Below are 23,180 nucleotides of genomic sequence, written 5' to 3' on the forward strand. Positions count from 1 at the left end.
TTTTAACTTTAACATGGACAGGTTTTTAATTATCTAAGTGCATTACTTGTCTGTTGCCACAGCATATGTATATGATGTAATATTTATTTATTTGAATTATCTACTAAATTGTCTTTGTGAGCCTTTCTCAGTGAATATTGATATGCGATTAATTGTTATTAATTCTATAAATTTATTTGCACGTCATGTAATTATTTTGATTAAAAATTGTAATAAATATACAGCCCTAATATACTATATATATATATATATATATATATATATATATATTAATTTCATGTCAGAAAAAAGGGTCAGAAATTAATGTATATGAATTAATACTAATATATACATTAATATATACAGTATACAGTTGTGCTCAAAAGTTTGCATACCCTGGCAGAAATTGTGGCATTGATTTTGAAAATATGACTGATCATGCAAAAAAACTGTCTTTTATTTAAGGATAGTGATCATATGAAGACATTTATTATCACATAGTTGTTTGGCTCCTTTCTAAATCATAATGATAACAGAAATCACCCAAATGGCCCTGATCAAAAGTTTACATACCCTTGAATGTTTGGCCTTGTTACAGACACACAAGGTGACACACACAGGTTTAAATGGCAATTAAAGGTTAATTTCCCACACCTGTGGCTTTTTAAATTGCAGTTAGTGTCTGTGTATAAATAGTCAATGAGTTTGTTAGCTCTCACATGGATGCACTGAGCAGGCTAGATACTGAGTCATGGGGAGGAGAAAAGAACTGTCAAAAGACCTGCGTAACAAGGTAATGGAAATTTATAAAGATGGAAAAGGATATAAAAATATATCCAAAGCCTTGAAAATGCCAGTCAGTACTGTTCAATCACTTATTAAGAAGTGGAACATTCGGGGATCTCTTGATACCAAGCCAAGGTCAGGTAGACCAAGAAAGATTTCAGCCACAACTGCCTGAAGAATTGTTCGGGATACAAAGAAAAACCCACAGGTAACCTCAGGAGAAATACAGGCTGCTCTGGAAAAAGATGGTGTGGTTGTTTCAAGGAGCACAATACGACGATACTTGAACAGAAATTACAGAAGTTACAGAAATACTCAAACCAGCCCATTTGGCATCAACAATCATGCCCTGGCCCAAATCACTGAGATCACATTTTTTCCCCCATTCTGATGGTTGATGTGAACATTAACTGAAGATCCTGACCTGTATCTGCATGACTGTATGCACTGTACTGCTGCCACATGATTGGCAGATTAGATAATCGCATGGATGATTGCTGGCGCCAGACGTGCTGGTTCGAGTATTTCTGTAACTGCTGATCTTCTGGGATTTTCACACACAACAGTCTCTAGAATTTACTCAGAATGGTGCCAGAAACAAAAAACATCCAGTGAGCAGCAGTTCTGTGGACAGAAATGCCTTGTTGATGAGAGAAGTCAACAGAGAATGGCCAGACTGGTTCGAACTGACAAAGTCTACGGTAACTCAGATAACCGCTCTGTACAATTGTGGTGAGAAGAATATCATCTCAGAATGCTATTCTGAGATGCAGGTTGGCACTATTTTGGCAGCACGAGGGGGACCTACACAATATTAGGCAGGTGCTTTTAATGTTGTGGCTGATTGGTGTATTTATAAACAGTACTGTGCAAAGGTTTTAGGCACTTGAGAAAAAGGTTACATAGTGAGGATGTCTTCAAAAATAATGCCATAAATAGTTTTCATTTATCACTTAATGTCATACAAAGTCGAGTAAACAAAAAAGCTAAATCAATATTTGGTGTGACCACCTTTGCCTTCAAAACAGCCCCAATTCTCCTAGGTACACCTGGACACAGTTTTTCTTGGTTGTTGGCAGATAGGATGTTCCAAGCTTCTTGGAGAATTCACCACAGTTCTTCTATATATTTAGGCTGTCTCAATTGCTTCTGTCTCTTCTTGTAATCCCAAAATGACTCCATATTCAGTGGGGGGCTCTGTGGGGCCATGACATCTGTTGCAGGGCTCCCTGTTCTTCTATTCTATTTGCAAAAGAAATGTTTGTGAGTCTAAAATGTATATTTCCTATTGACACACTAAAGCTGAAGATATAAATAACCATCTTAAGACAAATGTTTTTGTGAAGTATCTTATGTGCATAAGACCTTTGCACAGTACTGTATATATATATATATATACACACACACACACACACAGTATATACACCCTGCAATCCATTATTTCTACTTAGGCAATGGTTTAGTCCTGTGGACATTATATTGTACTGAAATATATAAAAATGTACAGTATACGAGTATAACAATTTCAAATTCACAGCACCCTTTTCTGTTACAAAGCAGGAAGTGTCATATTCTGAAAGATTTTAATTGCATAAAACATTTGGTCTTGGTTAAAATGTTTAACCATTTAAGGTGGAAACAGCTTAAGAACATCATGATGTACCTTTAACTAAAAAATTTGTATAAGAATCATGCATGTCACAATGGTTGTTGAGTTTTTGCCATTTTTAAGTTTAAACAAACCATTTAGAGTATGAAATAAATAAACACACTGTAACTATCATCCAAGGCACAATTTCATATTTTAAATGCTTAAGAATGAGGTAAAGTTCTTGGTATTAATATGTGCATAAACAGTGTAATGAGTGGTTTCTCTTCCTCTCGGATCAGTCCATCAAGCGGCAGTGCTGTTTGCCCAGGTGTCTCCTGCTGTTGGCTGGTCTGTCACTGTCTCTGGTGTGGCCGAGGCTTCCGCACTGAGTCTCCGGTAATCCGTGTGAAAAACACCACAAAGCAGCAGGTGCCCAGAGCACACAGGCCTGCCATCACCAACACTGGCACTGTCAATGTGTGTGGGTGTAGTGGTAGAAAGAGCGACAGGGACAGATAAAGAGGAAGAGACAAATAAATGCCTGGAGCTCTGCCCAACTCTATCATTATCTCATCAGAACATGTCTTTTAAAGGATGACCCAGAAAAGCAGAAAGACTGGATTAATCTGGACTTGTTCCCATTTCAAACATGTTCCCTAACCACACAGGATCCAGTTTAGCTGGAAAGAGGAAATGAAAGTAATGCACAAAACAGCCACACTGGACTAATCATGTCAGGAGTCATATACACTGTGTACTGCATACTATCTTATAGAAATAGTTTGTGAAACTAAGTATCGTCTAATGCTTGTGCGCTGCACTAGTATGCAGAACAGTATGTGTGCCTACAACAAGAGTACTGTTGCACGACCTCATTGCATGCGTGTTTATTTGGACAGATGGCATCATCATATCAAAATCAAAATTTCAAAGTCTCAGTCCTTGGCATTGCATTGTTCAATATTCAACAATATTCCATGTTCTGTTGTATGACCTACTGCACATTTAGGCAAATTCAGTGGGTGATTTGTGTGTTTATGCATACACAAAATTCACATACTGCAGAAATAGTCAGTTTCAATATAACAAAAAAGAAAAAAGTTGAAATCTGTTAGTTATAATAAAAATCAACACCTGGGCCATGAAACTGCCCGAAGTTGAAGAAACACCCATTTAAATATACTTTTTAATCACGAAACCAACAGAAAATCCAACACTAACCTGTCCAACTCAGACTGGCATCTCCTCCAGCAACACAAACAGATAATGGAGAGTCTGCCATCAGTTGGGTCAGAGCTTGAAAAAGCAGCATGTAGATGACAGACTGAACCTGTCTGATTAAACATTACATTACACATATCAAAGTTAACATGAAACAACATTTGCAACCCAATTTATTTCTATAATGTGATGAATTTCCAAGTGAAACAGATAGGGCGGAACTTGATGTCCATCAGGAACTGACTGGATTGTGGAAAATGGTCTCTATATGACAGAAAAAAATGTGAATTTTGATGTTATGTTGACTTACAGTGCATCCGGAAAGTATTCACAGCGCTTCACTTTTTCCACATTTTGTTATGTTACAGCCTTATTCCAAAATGGATTAAATTCATTATTTTCCTCAAAATTCTACAAACAATACCCCATAATGACAACGTGAAAGAAGTTTGTTTGAAATCTTTGCAAATTTATTAAAAATAAAAAACAAAAACAAAAATTCACATGTACATAAGTATTCACAGCCTTTGCTCAATACTTTGTTGAAGCACCTTTGGCACCAATTACAGCCTCAAGTCTTTTTGAGTATGATGCTACAAGCTTGGCACACCTATTTTTGGGCAGTTTCTCCCATTCTTCTTTGCAGGACCTCTCAAGCTCCATCAGGTTGGATGGGGAGCGTCGGTGCACAGCCATTTTCAGATCTCTCCAGAGATGTTCAATTGGGTTCAAGTCTGGGCTCTGGCTGGGCCACTCAAGGACATTCACAGAGTTGTCCCGGAGCCACTCCTTTGTTATCTTGGCTGTGTGCTTAGGGTCGTTGTCCTGTTGGAAGATGAACCTTCGCCACAGTCTGAGGTCCAGAGTGCTCTGGAGCAGGTTTTCATCAAGGATGTCTCTGTACATTGCTGCATTCATCTTTCCCTCAATCCTGACTAGTCTCCCAGTTCCTGCCACTGAAAAACATCCCCACAGCATGATGCTGCCACCACCATGCTTCACTGTAGGGATGGTATTGGCCAGGTGATGAGCGGTGCCTGGTTTCCTCCAGACATGACGCTTGCCATTCAGGCCAAAGAGTTCATTCTTTGTTTCTCATGGTCTGAGAGTCCTTCAGGTGCCTTTTGGCAAACTCCAGGCGGGCTGTCATGTGCCTTTTACTGAGGAGTGGCTTCCGTCTGGCCACTCTACCATACAGGCCTGATTGGTGGAGTGCTGCAGAGATGGTTGTTCTTCTGGAAGTTTCTCCTCTGTCCACAGAGAAATGCTGGAGCTCTGTCAGAGTGACCATCGGGTTCTTGGTCACCTCCCTGACTAAGGCCCTTCTCCCCCGATCGCTCAGTTTGGCTGGGCGGCCAGCTCTAGGAAGAGTCCTGGTAGTTCCAAACTTCTTCCATTTACAGATGATGGAGGCCACTGTGCTCATTGGGACCTTCAATGCTGCAGAAATTTTTCTATACCCTTCCCCAGATCTGTGCCTTGATACAATCCTATCTCGGAGGTCTACAGACAATTCCTTGGACTTCATGGCTTGGTTTGTGCTCTGACGTGCACTGTTAACTGTGGGACCTTATATAGACAGGTGTGTGCCTTTCCAAATCATGTCCAATCAACTGAATTTACCACAGGTGGACTCCAATCAAGTTGTAGAAACATCTCAAGGATGATCAGTGGAAACAGGACGCACCTGAGCTCAATTTTGAGTGTCATGGCAAAGGCTGTGAATACTTATGTACATGTGATTTTTTTCGTTTTTTATTTTTAATAAATTTGCAAAGATTTCAAACAAACTTCTTTCACGTTGTCATTATGGGGTATTGTTTGTAGAATTTTGAGGAAAATAATTAATTTAATCCATTTTGTAATAAGGCTGTAACATAACAAAATGTGGAAAAAGTGAAGCGCTGTGAATACTTTCCGGATGCACTGTACACTCTATAAGAAGTTAGAATGCAAAACAGAAGTGAATACTGAAACTGTTAAAAAAATCTAAACCTAAACAAAAGTTACCCAGATATGAAAATCAGTCCAGATGATGTTGCTTCACCTACAGGGTACGAACACTCCACTCCAAGCTCCATGGCGACGGGATATACAGAAAACCCGAACAGGCCAAACCATGCACAAGCGGCACCAATGGCAATCTTCTGGTCCCTTAGTTGAGAAACCTGACAGACATCATAAACAACATCTCTTTAACCATCCAAACTCAAGCAGATATAAACAACATCACAATCTTTCACTCTACTCACTACAGCAAAAGCAGTGCAGCCCAGGGATGTCAGGCACATGTTTATTTTGGTGACCTCTGTAAACTTTGTCTTGTCCACGTACAGGCCCAGGATGCCAGCACCCACAATGCCAAATACAATGGAACCTGCACCACATAATCCTGCAAAGTCCTGCAAAATAAAAAAAATTATTTTATTGGCTTGATTATCTATCTATCTATTAAGGATGCCATAAAATATCGATAAATCGATTATTGATTGGCACGTAATTTTATCTATACATTTTTGAGGCAACGATATATTATCATCAGCCAACATTTAAATTAGAAGCCTAATGTGTGCTTTCAATTCACTGCCAGTTTCATTCCATTTAATGTAGTCTAATGTAATAGCTTTGGGAGACCACAAGGGGGCGACGTAACATTTACTAAAGCTGGTGACGGCATGGACAAGGGACAGATCAAACACACATTACGAGCTGATGGGAGTCCAATGTTACAAAGGTTTTTGTACTTCTTTAAGAATGAACAAAGTGACTGATAAGTTTGCAGGTTAGTGTATGAAACTGGTATAACAGTGCAAACTGAACAATTAGAAATGGCAACATTTATTATGCAATTTCTCTGTATGTAGCCTTGAATAGGTCTTTCATTCAAGCTGTCAAACAATAAAAAGACATTGTTTGTAACTGAAATACATTTTATAAGCTCTAGGAAAGATACTTATACATGATATATGATAAGTGTGGGTGAGAAACAGATCAATATTTAAGTTATTTTTTTACTATAAATGTCCACTTTCAAATTCACATTCTTTTGTTTTTGACAATTTAAAATGTTTCTGCATATCGCCACTTACAGAGCAGGGAGGAGAATTTATTGTATAAATTACTTAAATATTGATCTGTTTCACACCCACACCTATCATATCACTTCTGAAGATATACATTTAACAACTGGAGTCTTATTTATTACTTTTATACTGCCTTTATGTGCTTTTTGGAGCTTCAAAGTTCTTGTCACCATTCACTTGCATTGTATGGAACTACAGAGCTGAAATATTCTTCTAAAAATCTTTGTTTGTGTTCAGCAGAAGAAACAAAGTCATACACATCTGGGATGGCATGATGGTGAGTAAATGATGAGAGAATTTATTTTTGGGTGAACTATTCCTTTAAGTGTGGCTTAAGTGTCTTCTGAATGCTAATGCTAATTTCAAACTTCAAGGCTTTTTAAATTTGTCTTTACAAACTTTCCTTCTTTAGTTCCACCCTAGTATTCCACAATAATGCAGAGGTCGGTTTTACATATGAGGTAAACATATAGGTTTGGGCTGGGAATAATTCTGTAGGCTTGAGTTGTGTCCTTACATTTGAGTATCCCTTAACACAAAGTATCTGCTGGTGAACAGGTGAACATTCCTATTCCCGAACCAAAACACACCATCAGGATCATGTATGCTCTGTTCTTCAGTAGCTGTAAATAAATGAGTGAAAGAACCACAGAAAAATCAAAACAAAGCCTAGAAAAAGGCAACAGGTAATTCCATCTCATAATAAATTGTAAGGAATAAAAGTTGTAAACTTCAGATCATAGTCTAAGTGACCGAATTACAGTTATAATTCAATTTTGACAAAATGTGTAGTTACTGCATTTTGCCTTTGCAAGCCCAACTAATAACTGATGCAAGCTACCCATCCCAGACAGGCTTGTCTAACTAAAACATAAATCTTTAATCCAAGGTTTTTTGCTTTGAGTGTTTCATAAGTTTTCGGAACATCCAAATTACTCAAGCGAACGCTGTAAGATTTGTAATGCGATCCATGTGTGACAAGGTAATGTGTTTGGAAGTGTCTTTAGTACTAGTTTAATGCCCTGTAGGAAAGGTTCAGTGCTGGAGGTTGCCACACTGGCAGACAGGGGTGTCGAAGGAACGCATTCACGAATCCTCACTGTTGCTAGGAAACAGGCGATGATGGCGGGTATAGCATATATCAAGAGCTATGAGGCAGACAGACAACAGGACTGTTAGAGAGATACCTCATAGGAGAAATAAAATTCCTTTGTGACCAAGTTCTGTCTAAAGCTGTCCTACCAGCATAAGAAGATTATTAGTGTAACAAATCATCATGGGAGAGAAAATATTCGCAAAAAGCAGTCCGAGAGGATTTGCTGGAAAACAAAAGACAAGAATATTAGCCTACTGTAAACTGTAATATTTTTCTACATGCAGTGGGGTGCAAATGTCTGAGTCCACTAGTAAAAAGGTTTCTATTTTAGATTATAATTTACTACAAATATTTTCATTACAACTTCTGGTGTCCATGCGGGCTCAAGGGCATGCTGTCATTAAAGCAAAAGAAGCACATACCAAATACTAAGAAATTCAGAAATGCATGTATATTTCTCAAACTCTTACTCAAATTGTTATGCTAATAACCTCGTGTGACCCCACGTACACATGCATGGATGTTGTATTTTGGCTTCGCTACATGCAACGCATAATTTAAATGAATTTAAACCGACTGATTTCACTTCAGGAGACCAAACAACATGTCGCCGACCACAGCAGAGTTTGTCTTTGGGAGGAACGCCAACAAAACTACATCTGGTAAGAAACCTAATTTTTTGTATTTTTTTAATTTTTTATGATTAACATTTTTATTGATTCCAACATCAAACACAAAAAAGCAAAACATAAATATACAGAATCAACATTTAACTCCCACTACCAAGCCTATAAAATCTAGAGGGGGTCCAATAGAATTTATGTAAAATCTTGAATTGCATAAGGCGAACCCTTGCATCTCTAGATACAGACTTGACATTTTTTAGAATCCTAGCCCACACTCCTTCCTCCAATACCAAGTTTAAATCTCCCATAATCTCTTGATAAAAGTTAAAGCTCCGTCCCCCAGACTCTGAATTAGCAGGGAATAATACACTGATGCCTCACTGATACCTTTTCCAAAAGCAGTAATCACCTCTCCCAGGGTATCTGCCACTTTAAGGGGGTGTATGCTACTCCCAAAAACAATACAGAGCAGGTGGCGCAGCTGTAAATAACTATAGAACTGAGATCTGGGAATCCCAAAATGTTGAACCAAATTTTCAAAAGATCTCAATACTTCACTCTCATATAGGTCACCATGTGTAGTAACCCCCCTCACAATCCACTCTGACCAGCAGAAAGGGGACTTATTAATACATAATTTAGGGTTCAGCCATATGCTTGAGGCAACATTTAAATAAATGTCCAAATTAAACACTTTGGACACCTTTGTCCATACCGAGTGAAAATGTAAGATAACGGGGTGTAACTTAACTTCTCTGATTAGTTTGATAGAAAGGCTTTGCAATGGCAAGAACTTCCTGTTCAATACAAAACCAGGGAGGGGCTCTCTCAGGTGGAAGCGACCAATGAGCCAAATGTCTGAGACCGAATGCATAATAATAAAACAAAATCTTGGGTAGGCCTAGCCCACCTTTTTCAATCAGCCTATGTAACTTATTAAAATGTAATCTAGGACACTTACCATTCCAAATGAAGGACTTCTCTATGCTATCAAATTGCTTGAAATAAGAGAGGGGAACATCTACAGGGAGAGATTGTTACAGGTAGTAACATTTTGGAATACAATTAAATTTAATAACATTAACCTTCCCAATCATAGATAAATGTAATGAAACCCACCTGCCCACATCGCTCGAAAAACTTTTTATTAAGGGGTCAAAATGAACTCTAACTAAATCAGACAAATTTGCAGGGAATAAAATACCCAAATACGTAATGCCCTGTTTGGGCCACTGGAAGGCACCTGGCTGGAAAGCCATTACTGGGCACGATGCTGCAGAGCCAAAGCATCGGATTTAGACCAATTAACTCTCTATCCTGAGAAATTAGAAAAGGAATTAATAATTCTATGGAGGCAAGGCATAGATCTAATGGGGTTGGAGACGAATAATAAAATATCATCTGCATAAAGCAAAAGTTTATGTGCCATACCTCCCGCCACCACCCCTGGAAAATCATCTTCCCTTCTTATCGTGGCTGCTTATGGTTCCAGGGCAAGACAGAACAATAATGGGGAAAGAGGGCATCCCTGCCGGGTGCCCCTGTCTAGAGTAAAATAATCTGAAATTAATCCATTTGTTTGTACCGCCACTACTGGGTGTCTATAAAGTAACTTAATCCATCCAATAAAAGTATTCCTGAACCTGTATATTTCCAAAATCTTAAAAAGATAATCCCATTCTACCATATCAAAGGCCTTTTCGGCATTAAGTGAGATGGCAGCGACCGGAGTCTGATCATTCGCCACAGGCTACATGATATTGATGAAACACCTAATGTTATCAGAAGAGCTGCGGCCCCGAATAAACCCTGCCTGATCTATATGCATAACAGATGTCATAACTTTACTTAATCGGTTAGCCAGAATTGACAATATTTTTACATCTAGCTGGATCAGGGAAATTGGACGATAACTCTTACACTCGCTTGGATCTTTGTCCTTTTTAAGAATCAGACTGATCCGGGCTTGTGTCATGGTTGGTGGAAGCTTTCCATTCTTTAATGATTCTGTATAAACTTCTAACAAAAGTGGAGCCAGTTCTGTAGCATAAGATTTAAAAAATTCAGCAGCAAAGCCATCTGGCCCCGGAGGCTTGCCTGTAGGCAAGGCCTTAATTACCTTGCCAAGCTCCTCCAATGTTATCTCAGAATCAAGAATTTTTTTTTGCTCAGTCGTCAGTTTAGGGAGTTCTAATGGTTCCACAAAGTTTCTAATATCTTCATCAGTAGACGAAGACGTGGAACTATAGTGATCAAGATAGAATTCTTTAAAAGCATTATTAATATCAATAGCCGAGGTAAAAATTTCACCACCAACAGATTTCACTGAGGGAATGGTAGAAAAAGACTCTCTCTGCTTAATATATCTAAACAGAAGTTTTCCTGCTTGTCCCCCAACTCAAAGTATGACTGTCTTGCCCTGAATAGCCAAAACTCCACCTTCCGTGACAAAATAGTATTATATCTGTATTTTAATCGGGTCAATTCTCTGAGGCCATCAGATGACATTCGGTGCTTCAGCTTTGCCTCAGCACTTTTAATATTCCCTTCCAACTCCACGAGTAATCGTGCTTTGGATTTTTTGATGAATGAGGCATGTATGATCCAACCCCTGAGAACCGCCCAAGCCACGTCTCCATATAAACATTGATTTCGGCCTTTAACATTTGTTGAAATTCAGGATTTTGCAAAAGGGATACATTAAAGCACCAACTATATGATTTATTTTTCTCCATATGTGGCAACACCTCTAATCTCACCTAGAATAAAGCTTATGGACTGATGAAAAAAAAACTATAGCCCCTACCAGATGGGTTCAAAAGTCTCCAAATATCTGTAAGACCAAGATTTTTACACATCCTGTGAAGCGTCACTGTTGCTCCAGGGGGCTTACACACTTTTGCTTCACTATGATCAAGTACTGAGTCCATCAATAGATTAAAGTCTCCTCCTAATATTATATCATGAGGGGTGCCAGCAGCATGCAGCATCCCTTCATCTATAAAAAAGCCCTGATCATCCTCGTTAGGTGCATAAATATTAGCCAAAATCAACCTTTGCCAATTAATTTCTGCTAAAACAATAATGACTCTTCCTAATTTATCTTTAATCTGTTTGAGACATTTGAATTGTAGATGCTTATTTATCAATGTAATGACTCCCCTGCTCTTACTTGAGCAAGCGCTAAAGAAAACATGTCCACCCCATATCTTTCCAAATTTTTCAGCTTCCTACAGGGAAAGATGCATTTCTTGAAGAAACACTAGATCATATTTCTTACATTTAAGAAAATAAATAACCTTCCTTCTTTTTATGGGGTGCCCCAACCCATTCACATTCCATGTGGAGAGAGACAATCCACTTATATTAACATTTGACATTTTGACATATTAGAAAAAATAAATTGTGTGTCAAAAATAAAATTATAAAGACCACATTCCAACATTGGTGTAACAATCAACCCCGAACTTCCCCCAAAACAAAGCAGCGGCAACTGGCATCCATCCCTCTAAACTCAAACAGTCCATGTACGCCTATGAGAGCCCCCGCGACAACTTTGCCGTCAGACTGCTCAAGTCCGGTGCTTCTATACAAATTTTGTGAGACAGAATTACACAACAGAAAATAATCTATAAAACAAACTCCAGCCAATAGTCAGAATAAACAAAGAACATTTAGATTCATCTGCATAACTGTCCTGAAGGTGTGTTGCTCCACAGAATAAGCTCCAGCCACTTGCGGAACCAGCAAAAAAAAAAAAAAAAAAAAAAAAGCCATTCAGTTTCCACGGGTAGTCAAACGAATGTTCAGTGTGCCGGCTGTTACATGAGTGCAGCAGATGACCTAATCACTCCAATGTTTTGCAAGAAATATTCCACAAAATAAACTCCATCCAATAGGAAGCATAAGCAAAAGGAACATGCAGATTCATCCACAAACTGTCCCGAAGGAGTGTTACTCCACAAAACAAACTCCAGCCGCTAGGCAGAACCAGCACAAAAAGAAACAAAAAGGCGCTCCATTTCCTCAGACAGTCAAGTGAATGTTCAGTGAGTCAGGCCCACTTGGCTGTTACATGAGTGCAACAAATTCCCTATTCACTCCAATGTTTTGCAAGAAATATTCCACAAACAAACTCCATCCAATAGGAGACATAAGCACAAAGAACATGCAGATTCATCCACAAACTGTCCCGAAGGAGTGTTATTCCACAAAACAAACGCCAGCCGCTAGGTGGAACCTGCACAAAATGAAACAACAACAAAAAAAGGTGCCCAGTTTCCTTAGATGGTCAAGTGAATGTTCATTGAGTCAGGCCCACTCGGCTGCATCGAGAACATCACACAATGACCCACTCATTCCATTGACTTTATGAAGGTCACCGCTTGCTGTGGGCATGTAAATATTTTGCAGCCATCCTTAGTATCTATTCCCAATTTGGCCGGGAACATCAGTGCAAAAGCGACCTTCCATTGATGTAAGAGTTTCTTGCATTCCTTGAATCTATCACATTTTTCTTTTGTTGAATTCGCAAAGTCTGGGAAAAAGAAAATGCTGTGGTTCTTCCAAGAAAGCCTTCCTTTACTCCTCACCTTGCGTAACACAAAATCTTTATCGGATGATCTCAGAAATTTGGCCAGAATTGATCGGGGCCTGTCTCTCTCCGCAGATCTCCGAGCCGGAACTGTGTGAGCTCGCTCGATTTCCAACTTATGGCCTGTTATGTCGAGCAGACTCGGGAAGAGCTCATCTAGGAATTTCACCATATCTCTGCCTTCTTCATCCTCAGGAATTCCAACAATTCGGACATTGTTTCGCCGGATATGATTCTCAAGGTCTTCCAACTTTTCCCATAGATGCTCCAAGTCCACCTTGGTCGCTAGTGGGTTAGCAGCTAATTCCCTTTCCGATGACTCCAGATAATCGATCCATTCCTCAACATCCGTCACTCTTGTAACCAACTCAGTGAATTTTGTCTCCATGGCAGTGATCGATTGATATATTACAGCAAGATCCTCCAAGTCAGCAACGACCTTCATCAGCATCGCCATCCTGTTCAACAGTTGATGCTGAATCTCTTTCATCTCACTGGCCAAATTGAGTCCCGGGCTTGCGGCCTGTCGCTCAGGGGCTTCAGTTTGAGCACGTAAGTGTCTTTTAATGTCTCCAGAGCCCGAGGATTTGAATTCTTTGACATATTGTCTTCATAGAACAGTTATGGAACAGGGTGTATCGAATCTCACCGGTTTATGACACAAAAAGTATTAAAAACTAGCAAAGTGTTCAGAGCTTGCCGTTCACACGTCCGAACCTCGCATGGTGTCACGCAACCCCCCCGGTAAGAAACCTAATTAGGTTTTTACATTGAAACCTGTTTGAGTCAAAAGATTAGAGTCTCTAGTTTCATCTGCTATGCCATTTTTTTAATTTTTATTATTTGAGCGATTTATCGCGAAACGCCACACTGCTAAACACAATGTACACTAATGTGTACAATAACACAATGTTTCATAAGAAATCCTATATTCACTGTGCATTTTCACAGTGAGAATCAATGGGTTCATCCAAATGCTGAAAAATGTTGCTTTCAGAGGCTTTATATGGAGTTAGGATGAAAATAAGGTGCATTTCAAACTGTTCTGAGACCAGTGCAGACAGACAGCACACTGGAGGTTAGGTTTTTCACTAAATAGGGAGCAAGGGAACATCCTATAGCTTTCCTATGAAGCCAAGTGCATTCACTCCTAAAGTCCGGTAAAAAGTTCAGTTTCAGGCTGCAGATGATGTTTGAACCACTCAACATGGTTGGCAGACAATTGTAATCAGCACGAGCACGTAGATTCAGAATTTATAATGTATAATTGTATTGTTGCATGGTTGGCAGTGAATGAATGATGCTTGCCATTATTTAAATCAGAATTATGTCTGCTAATTACTGATGTAATGTCTGTAACATCTCAAAAACATGAATAATCAACACTCCTGGAAACATAATAAACAATTTGATAAAAAAAAATCTGATTTTCTATACCTTGGTATTATTTTAAATTTCACAACTTAGTCGCTGTCCACACACTGTATGTGGACATCAATTTTTAGGAAAACTATTTGCTCTAGAATGTTTTTTTTTTTTTTTTTTTTTTGCATGTTTATTAGGTGCTACTAGTTACAAATCAAAAAGGGAAATAGAAAATGCACACAGCAGTCACGCTTGGGTCTCAGGAGGATAATATAATTTGCATTGTTTTGTATTAAATTATAGAGTGAAAAAAAGAAGCATTTTCACTAGTAAACTATATGCTATAAAACATGTGAGCTGTTGTTATTGCATTTATTACCTACTGAAGCAATCATGTTAGCTGTGGCCCTCTGGTGATCTGGGAACCAAAGAGCCGCCAGTTTGGTGGGGGCGAATATGACCAAAGGCTGGGCAAGTGCACACAGTGTCTGGCCCCCCATCACCAGGGGAAACACGGCCCACTCTGGGATGCAGCTCAGTATGCCAACGACATGCAGGATACTGCCCAACATGTTGAGCCAAGAGCCCAGGATTAACTGTGTTTCAGAAGACAGAAAGGAGAGAGTTGCATCTGAACAGTTCAAGAATCACAGTATATACACTTCCTGCTTCCAGTTTCTTTCTGATTCTTTCCATTGCTCTCTTTCTTATAGACAAGGAAACAGTGCTTATAGCATTATGTAAGATCTAGAAATAGAGCTACAATAATTGTATTGTATAAGTACAATACTATGTACTTAATGTATAACTACATGTTGTTCTGCAAATTTCTTACAAGATGCTGCTACTGAGGTTGAGGTACGGGAAGGTTTAGGGGTAGGGTTAGGTTTAAGGTTAGGGTTTAAGGTTAACAGTGTAACTACAGATGTAATTCAATGCAGGTTCTTTAAATGTAAGTAAAATGCAACAACACATTTGTATATAATACATGCATTGTATCAAATGCTTAATTACATAGTAGTTAAAAACACCTAATATAATCTGGGTCCATTATAACTATAGTAACTATGATGAAAATATGTGAAAAATATGGTTAGCCCTTATTTTTTCAGGAACAGTAAACAGAATATAGTGTGTAGATTAGATTCAGCATCTGATGATACAAAGTAATAAGTCTTTGTTTACCGAGAAGCGCAATCCGAGTGTGTCCAGCATCCATGTGGCGATGAAACTGAAGGGAACAGCAACCACCAAGTAGAGGAGAGACAGCCAGTTGACCTGATCCAGAGAGACTTTCAGGTACTGTGCTGTCTGGTCAGCCACAGGTGCAAAAGTCAGCCATAGCTGTGGAGAAATTGAAAAGAATACATATTTACATTTACATAAACATGTAATTTATATGTTGGATAAGACGTTGCAATCGTGAGCAACTTCTTATCCAATTTTCGTGAGAGTGCTAATTCTAAGTGCAATTTTCGTGCCAGCGCAAAGTGCCAGTAGGCGTGGGTGGGAGTGTTTGCGCTAACTGTGGGTGTATTGTATGGCAATGAAGTGGCGCAAAGAGCAATTTGTTATTTTCCTGAGAAATAGGTCATTACCTCAAGACGTTTCAATACCATGTCTGTTTTCAGCACAAAGTCCAAATTCAGTTCTTGCATTTGCAGTTTGGAGATTTCACCAGCAGGTGGTAATAAAGTTCATGTCCAAACTCTGAAAATATGGTGGGATATCAAATTATGTCCACGATGATCACTGTTGTATACATTTTATGAAACATTTATGAGATTTGTGTTCAACCTTGTTTAGGTCATTATTTATGTCGTGTTATTTTTCAATTATTATTATTAAGTTTATATTTGAGAGTCCCCCAACCACTGAGGGTTGCCAGGAAGGGCATCCGGCATAAAACCTGTGCCAAGTCAAATATGTGGATCACAGATGGTCCGCTGTGGCGACCCCTAATGCGAGCAGTCGAAGGAAGAAGAAGAAAATTATTATGTTTATATTTACAATTGTATTTATGATCTAATTTGTATTGGTATGTTTCCACCTGTTGTTATAGATTGATTTTTATGTCACTGCAAAAGGCTGGTGGAAGAAGTTGGAGAGAGTAAAATGTTTAGATTTCATATGATTAGGCATGGGCTGCCCATGTCGCCCATGCCTAAATCCGCCACTGCTTCTTTGAATATGTTTGCAGTTAAAAAGAACTGAATAATCTTTGACCAAAACATCAGGACATATATGATCGTTCATTTGAAGGGCTGTGCACAAAAGCATGTATTTGTTTACAATCAAGGAAATTAGATTTATGCAGCAGCGTGGTGAACGACAGTCAGCTGGTCCCCAAACACAATACAATCGTTTCATGCACCACTGCACAAGTTACTGGCACACAGTTTCACATTAATTCAGATGCATAGATCCTGTTTTCACAGCTGGTGTAGAAATCCTATGTGCACTTTGTGTAACACAACATGGTTTCCTAAGTCTAGTTCTTCATATGCTGATTATAACTTTCTAGTTCAGAACTACTCTTTAACAAGTGCCTAGGAAACAAGTTCAGAGTCACTGAAGGTTCAGACCTTTATCAGATTTCCCTAAGATTGTGATCTTTAAATAAGCCCCGAATTGCTGCCTTAAATTACACCATCTGTTAAGCTTTAAAAAGTGTGCCAAGATACACTCATATTTCAGAAGAACAGCTTTGGATGTCTCTGCCTTGTAACACACATACAATGGTGTCCGTGGAAATGACATGTCCCTTTGGACCCACAGGGGTGTAATTAAGATTGACATGCCCCTTTCTGGCACACGCCCCCTTCAGAGATAATAGCCTCAGGGGGAAGTATCCATGTCCTACTACAGCTGGGCTATTAGGACGACCCTGGTATGACCCTGCATGTTGACTGAAGCCTATAGTGGACCGAAAATCACTATGGCAAGTGTGAACATTTCCTGTGAAATCCTGTGTAGTTTTGGTTCAGCAGCACTTGATAAATGGACCAGCTACAGGTATATAATTAAATCAGTAATAATCATTCAGAACAAATAAACAGAAATTTGCCATTTAGAGACAAATCTGTCTGTCTCAAGTGAACGCTTGGTACTACATCAATTACTGGTTAAATGTATGATTTATATGTTTTGGTAATGGTAGTTATGGTTAGCTGTCTTTGTCAGGGCACATTATTGCATGGTTCTAAATGAGATCCAAATGTCTTTTGACACTTTTTAGTTTGTATTAGAATATGCCAAGAAGATTAACAATAAAACAATTTAACAAGACTTGAAACCACGACCCCAGAAGTTATGGCCTCTGTGTCTTTATAAACTACAATGAGATATATACTTCAGTTTTGTAAAGAACAAAAAATAAATAAATAAAAACGAGGTAGTGAGGAATAGACATATAGTATGTTCATTAAGTTGTAATAAGGTCATGTCTATTTTAAACAATCCAAGTTTAAAAAGTTTTGAAAAGAATTACACACTACACCTGTATGGAGTAGAAAATATTCTGTTTGCACAATCCACCACAGATCAACATCACTGTAATCAGGGCAAAACTTTGCTATTATAACAACCAAAAATAAAAAAAAGAAGACGTGGACTTCCCTAGGCTGAGAAACCTTATTGGATCAGACTCCTAGATGCACTGGCCACCTAGTATTGTAGAGTTCTAGGCATCCACCTGCTTATTAGTCTACAGTCTAGACTTCCTATTACTGAAAAATATTACATCAAGTATATATTATAGTTAAATTATATATTAAAAATGACTAGACAAATTATGTAGATTTACCCGACAGTGGTAAAAGCATGGAAAATATAAAAATAGAGGCAAACATGTGAAAGGGAATTTAAAATATATACAGTATGTATATTACAGCTGCCAATCAATTAAATATTTTATTCCAATTAATTACATGATATGCCAATTAATTATTTGAATTAATCACAATTAATTGCATATATCAATATTTGTTGATGAATACCACAAAATAAAAATAATTCAATATATAATTATTAAATAATTATAAATAATCATATTTAAATAATCATAAATATATATAATAAATATAATAATTCAGATAATTAAAACCCATTACATTATTGTGGAAGACAAGTACAGCACTGATTAGACAATACAAAAGTGTATTTGGAAGGCAATATATTATTAATTTCCTTATCGTTGAACGTAAGTCTTTGCAACTGATCTGGCCAAGGAAGACTTGTTATAAAGGATGCATCAGTATACACATGCGTCCAACGGACGCTTTGAGCGTCTCACTTTGGTTGCATCGCATCATAAACATAGTGTTTTTATGACCTTGTGTCAAGTTAAACATAGTATGAAACTTAGAAATCACATCTCAAGACCCCTGTATTTGGAGTTGCGCTCCGCCTAGCTGTGTTTGAAGGCAAGAACGTGTCCTCCGCATACAGTGCTCCATGCAAGTTGTGGTTTGTTGCTTGTACAGCTGCATGTTACCTGTACAGCTAGATTTGTGCTTACTGCCCCCTGCTGAATATATAAAAGTGGTACTTCAATCTTGAATTTCTCAGATGGCAGGACTAGTCCTTATTACAGTACAGGGGAATGATTAATTGCATTAATATTTTAACATGTAATTTTTTAATATAATTAAATGCATTATATTAACGCCTTAAATCAATAGCCCTAATGTATATATGAATTGATATGTATAGGCATATATGTGAATCTGTACATATGTATGAATATTTGCTATGCACATGGGAATTGTACAATTTTTTTTTTATTTAATTGATTGATTGATTGATTGATTTTGATGATTTTTTAAAAACAAATCATATAGGTTTATCCACTGTAATGTACAGTATAAGCCATTATAATTTATGCTACGCCCCTGAATGTAGCCCTAGCACTTATAAAATGAGAACAAGTATGACAGATAAAAATAGGTCATGACAGAAATTTTACAACTCAGTCCATCAGATTGACGGATAAAGATTTTTTTCTCGAGCAACTCTGAACTTGGTGCCACGCACAAACATCCCTAATAATTTCATCTCAGCACAAAACACAACTAAAACGTGCACATCCACATCAAAAAGCTCAAGTGACCCTGAAAACAAACAAGATATAGGCTAATCGTCAAAGGCTGTGCATATTATCTCACTAACGCGCATGAACAGCATTACAAAACTAAATTAAAACGAAAGACTCTGAATATTTTGTTCTTGTAAACTACAAACCAGTGTATCAACAACCTCAATCTGGTGGGGTGCAGCCCCACCTGCCCCTAATGTAGAGATGCCACTGAAAAAATGAATGTTGGTCGCTTAACATGATGGTCAAAAAATAAGTGGGCGGATCTTGTCCAGCATAAGCTGTAATGTGCACCAGACCTTATGCTGACTTTCAGAAGTTTGTTTACTAAGACTGTTTTGCTTTCAGACAACAAGATACAGATAGATTACCTGTAATTGTGTCACACACACAGCCTTTTCTGGGAACATTTTAAAACTTAAAATAACTTTCATTAATAAAATTAACAAACATTATTACATTTTTTAATACATAACAAATACAAACAATTGATATAATATTTGCTAATAAATGTAAGTTAAGCAAATTCTTTATGAAGCTGACTGAATTTGAGATAAAGACCCAACTGATCAAATCCGTTTAACATACTGAACATCTTTGGAAAACCAAAAACACTTTGCTTTGACGTGATAACATAGGCTAACTGAGTGGATTACACATACCACTGAGTTAGAACAGTTTAGTAGACAGAGTACAGATAAGATGAACCATCTCCTTCTGTAAACTTTATATTCAGAAGCAGTGTTCCCTCCGTTCAGGTGAGACCGGACATCTTAAGTCCTGCTCCCGTCATCCATGATGCCAAAACCGAACCAGAACCAGACGAGATCGCATTATAAATGAGTTGAAAAACTCAAACCGTCCTGAACTTTGTATCCATTGTGCGGGAAAAAAACAACCCTGCTAATAATCTACATAAAACAAATTATAATAACTTCACAAATGTCAATGTTCCCAGGCAGTTGAGTGATGTGAAAAGTCAAGAGATGACCATGTGTTTTGTTTTAGTTTCGGTATACCGGTAAATGAGAGTTGTTCGGCTGTCAACTCTCTTGCATTCGATAATCACATAACCGCGACTTTAACCCCTGACTCCACAGTGTCATAGTGCCAGTCGCTTTTCTGATGCAACTCCAAACAGTTATCTTCAGTTTGAGGCTTGGTCAGCACCAGGTAAAGTATTTCCAATGAAATCCAATCCTTTTCTTCTTCTTTTAAGAAATATGTGGACACTAGGGCATTTAAAATCGTTTAACGCCTTTTTATCATGGTCACTTGCAAGAATTGCATTGTTACAGCTGTCATAGATTTTTTTGCAGTGCAAATTTTGACCAGAAGAATAAAAAATAACAGTTGATTTTATCTAAGGGCCGTTTTGGATCTGCAGCTCCGCCTGTTCTAAATCAGACAGAGAAAAAGTAGTGCGACCACACACTTGGTCAAAACTAATATATAAAATCAGAAATAATAATATCTACAGAAGGTAGAGGGGCTGGCACTCCAGAGAAACATTATTGTTTAACTTTTATTCATTGTCATTTTCACATTAACGTGGAAAAAACGATGTTACAAACATGGCAGTGACAGTAAAAGTAGCACTTACTGTGTGATAAGGGGAAAACCATTGAAAACACTGGAATCTGCAGATTTTGACCTCTGAGACATCGGTATGGTATCCATCAAGGCTGCACGATTGACTGAATTAAGAATGAAATCGTAATTTATCCTTGAACATTAGAGCTTCACAGCTAAATGCTGCCTGCATTTTGTAAACAAACAGCACTTCTCCTTCAGACTCAAGTGGCTATAGGCGGTACTTCAGCACAGCAACATAACATTAAACATCACATTACAATTTAAATCGCCTTGCAGGACAGTGAAAGACGCTTTTAATAGGTCCTGATTTCAGTCTCTCACCCTCCGTGCAAAACAAGTTGAATTCCATTATATTAGCTATGCTGATGAAAGTGGTTAGGAAATGTTTTATGTTAGGCTGCTGTGGTTACGAACAGCGCATTAATGTTGAATGGTGAATAAGGTTGTGTCTCGTTTCGAAGGCTGCATCCTCCAGAGGACGCATTTGTCAGCCGCATACGTCATCGAGGCTGTCTCGTTTCAGAAAAGCGAGTAGGACACTTCGAATGCAGCCTTCAAATGCGACTTTCATTCAAGGGAATTCGGAGGATGCATGAGGTGTATCCTTCGTGGGACTCACAACCCACAATTCTTTGCTTCAACTGAAATGAACATCATTTGTCTAAATAAAATGAAATATGATGTTCAAATGCAAATAATGTTAATTCCCAAGTTGAAGTACCTCAGTAGATGGGTGTAGAGTATTTATATATATATATATATATATATATATATATATATATATATATATATATATATATATATATATATATATATATAGTATTTTTATTTAAATCAAAAATATTAAGTATTTGATTTACATTTATATAGTACAATTTTATAATTATAATTTTATATCAAATTTTTATAAATGATTTTTGAAATAAATATATTATTTTTTTAATACATTTAATATTTTTATGTAAATAAAATGTCTTTCTAAAAAATTTGATAAACTAAAATAAACTATTTTTGCATTTCTATCGTAGCCCTATTTGTATTAATTTGTGCAAATTTATTCATCTAAATTAATACATGTAATTTATTTTAAAACTTGATCATTAAAAAGCATTTTATGTATTATCACCTAAATTGATAAATATTATCTTATGTATTATCTTCATTTAAGTATGATCAATGTTCCTCTATGTTGTTCACTGTTGCTCACGTGATCGGTATAACTTTTGAATGAATGAAACACATTAAACTAATAATGCTATGGTTCTAATCTCCACTCCCATTCACCCCTCCTCCCATTCAACCTTTTTGCGCATGCGCAGTAGGGCGCCTCAATGCGCTGTTTCGGCCTGTTTCGGCACTGGCCGGACATTTTCGCCTCTTTGTTTTACTGACAGTGGATTTAACTCGGATTCAAACCAGTATCCAGCGGACCTCTCCGGCCATAAACAGGTTTGTTCCTTTAAACTTCAACCTATTCCCGCAGATCATTGAATGTGCACGTCTTCCGACCTTTCTTTCGCACGTCGACCGGGGAGTTTTCATTTATTCTCGGTGTGTTTTTCCGCTTGATGGCAGCTCTGCATGGTTATACGTGCTGGTGTGTGTTTGCGTGTACAAGTGTGTGTGTGCGACGCCGGGCCCTGCGGACCCTAACCGGAGGTCATCTTTTCTAAGAAGGTTAAAAAGTGTAATTTCGTGTAGCTGGAGTTTCATCAGCAAGTATGCACGCCTGTGTCTATTTACAGTTGTGGTGTAGGTCAGCTCAGCTCTCCTCTGCTTTCTCCTGCCTGGAATGTTCTTGAAATCTTCCTGCCCATCACATTTGTCCCACTGGGTTTTCAAAGTTGGCTTGTGATGATTTGGGATGTTTTCATGCAAACTAAGATTAAATCAGGGCCAGAGAAAAGTTAAAGCCCAGAGGGTTTTTGGGTGCCTGCAAGCATGTGCAAACCTGCACACCAGACTTCTGGAGCAAGAGCTGCCAACAAGTCTTGCTTCCTTTGCATTGAGATAATAATTACACTTTAATGCACTAGTCAGTGCATTATGTTTAATGGGGGAGTTATGGGTTTTTTGGAGGTGTTTTCAGGGGCACTAGTCTCATGACAAACAGAACATTGTGTTTACAGTATTGATTGGAGTGTAGAC

At 38.0% G+C, this 23,180-nt stretch overlaps 1 protein-coding gene and 1 pseudogene across 2 annotated transcripts in view; one reads left to right on the top strand and one right to left on the bottom strand.

Moving 5' to 3' along the window:
- Nucleotides 1-529: 529 nt before the first annotated feature.
- Nucleotides 530-23,180, bottom strand: part of LOC127412646 (solute carrier family 49 member A3-like) — a 51,585-nt pseudogene continuing 28,934 nt past the window's right edge.
- The window catches only part of LOC127412585 (polycomb group RING finger protein 3-like), an 81,162-nt gene continuing 80,358 nt past the window's right edge, over nucleotides 22,377-23,180 (top strand). The window contains exon 1 of one of the 2 annotated variants that reach the window (XM_051649055.1): nucleotides 22,377-22,481. The gene's annotated coding sequence lies outside the window, so the exon portion shown is untranslated. The remainder of the gene's footprint in view (nucleotides 22,482-23,180) is intronic. The other variant, XM_051649056.1, reaches the window with a different exon arrangement.

Source organism: Myxocyprinus asiaticus, chromosome 22 (genome assembly GCF_019703515.2).
Source record: "Myxocyprinus asiaticus isolate MX2 ecotype Aquarium Trade chromosome 22, UBuf_Myxa_2, whole genome shotgun sequence".
NCBI lineage: Eukaryota > Metazoa > Chordata > Actinopteri > Cypriniformes > Catostomidae > Myxocyprinus > Myxocyprinus asiaticus.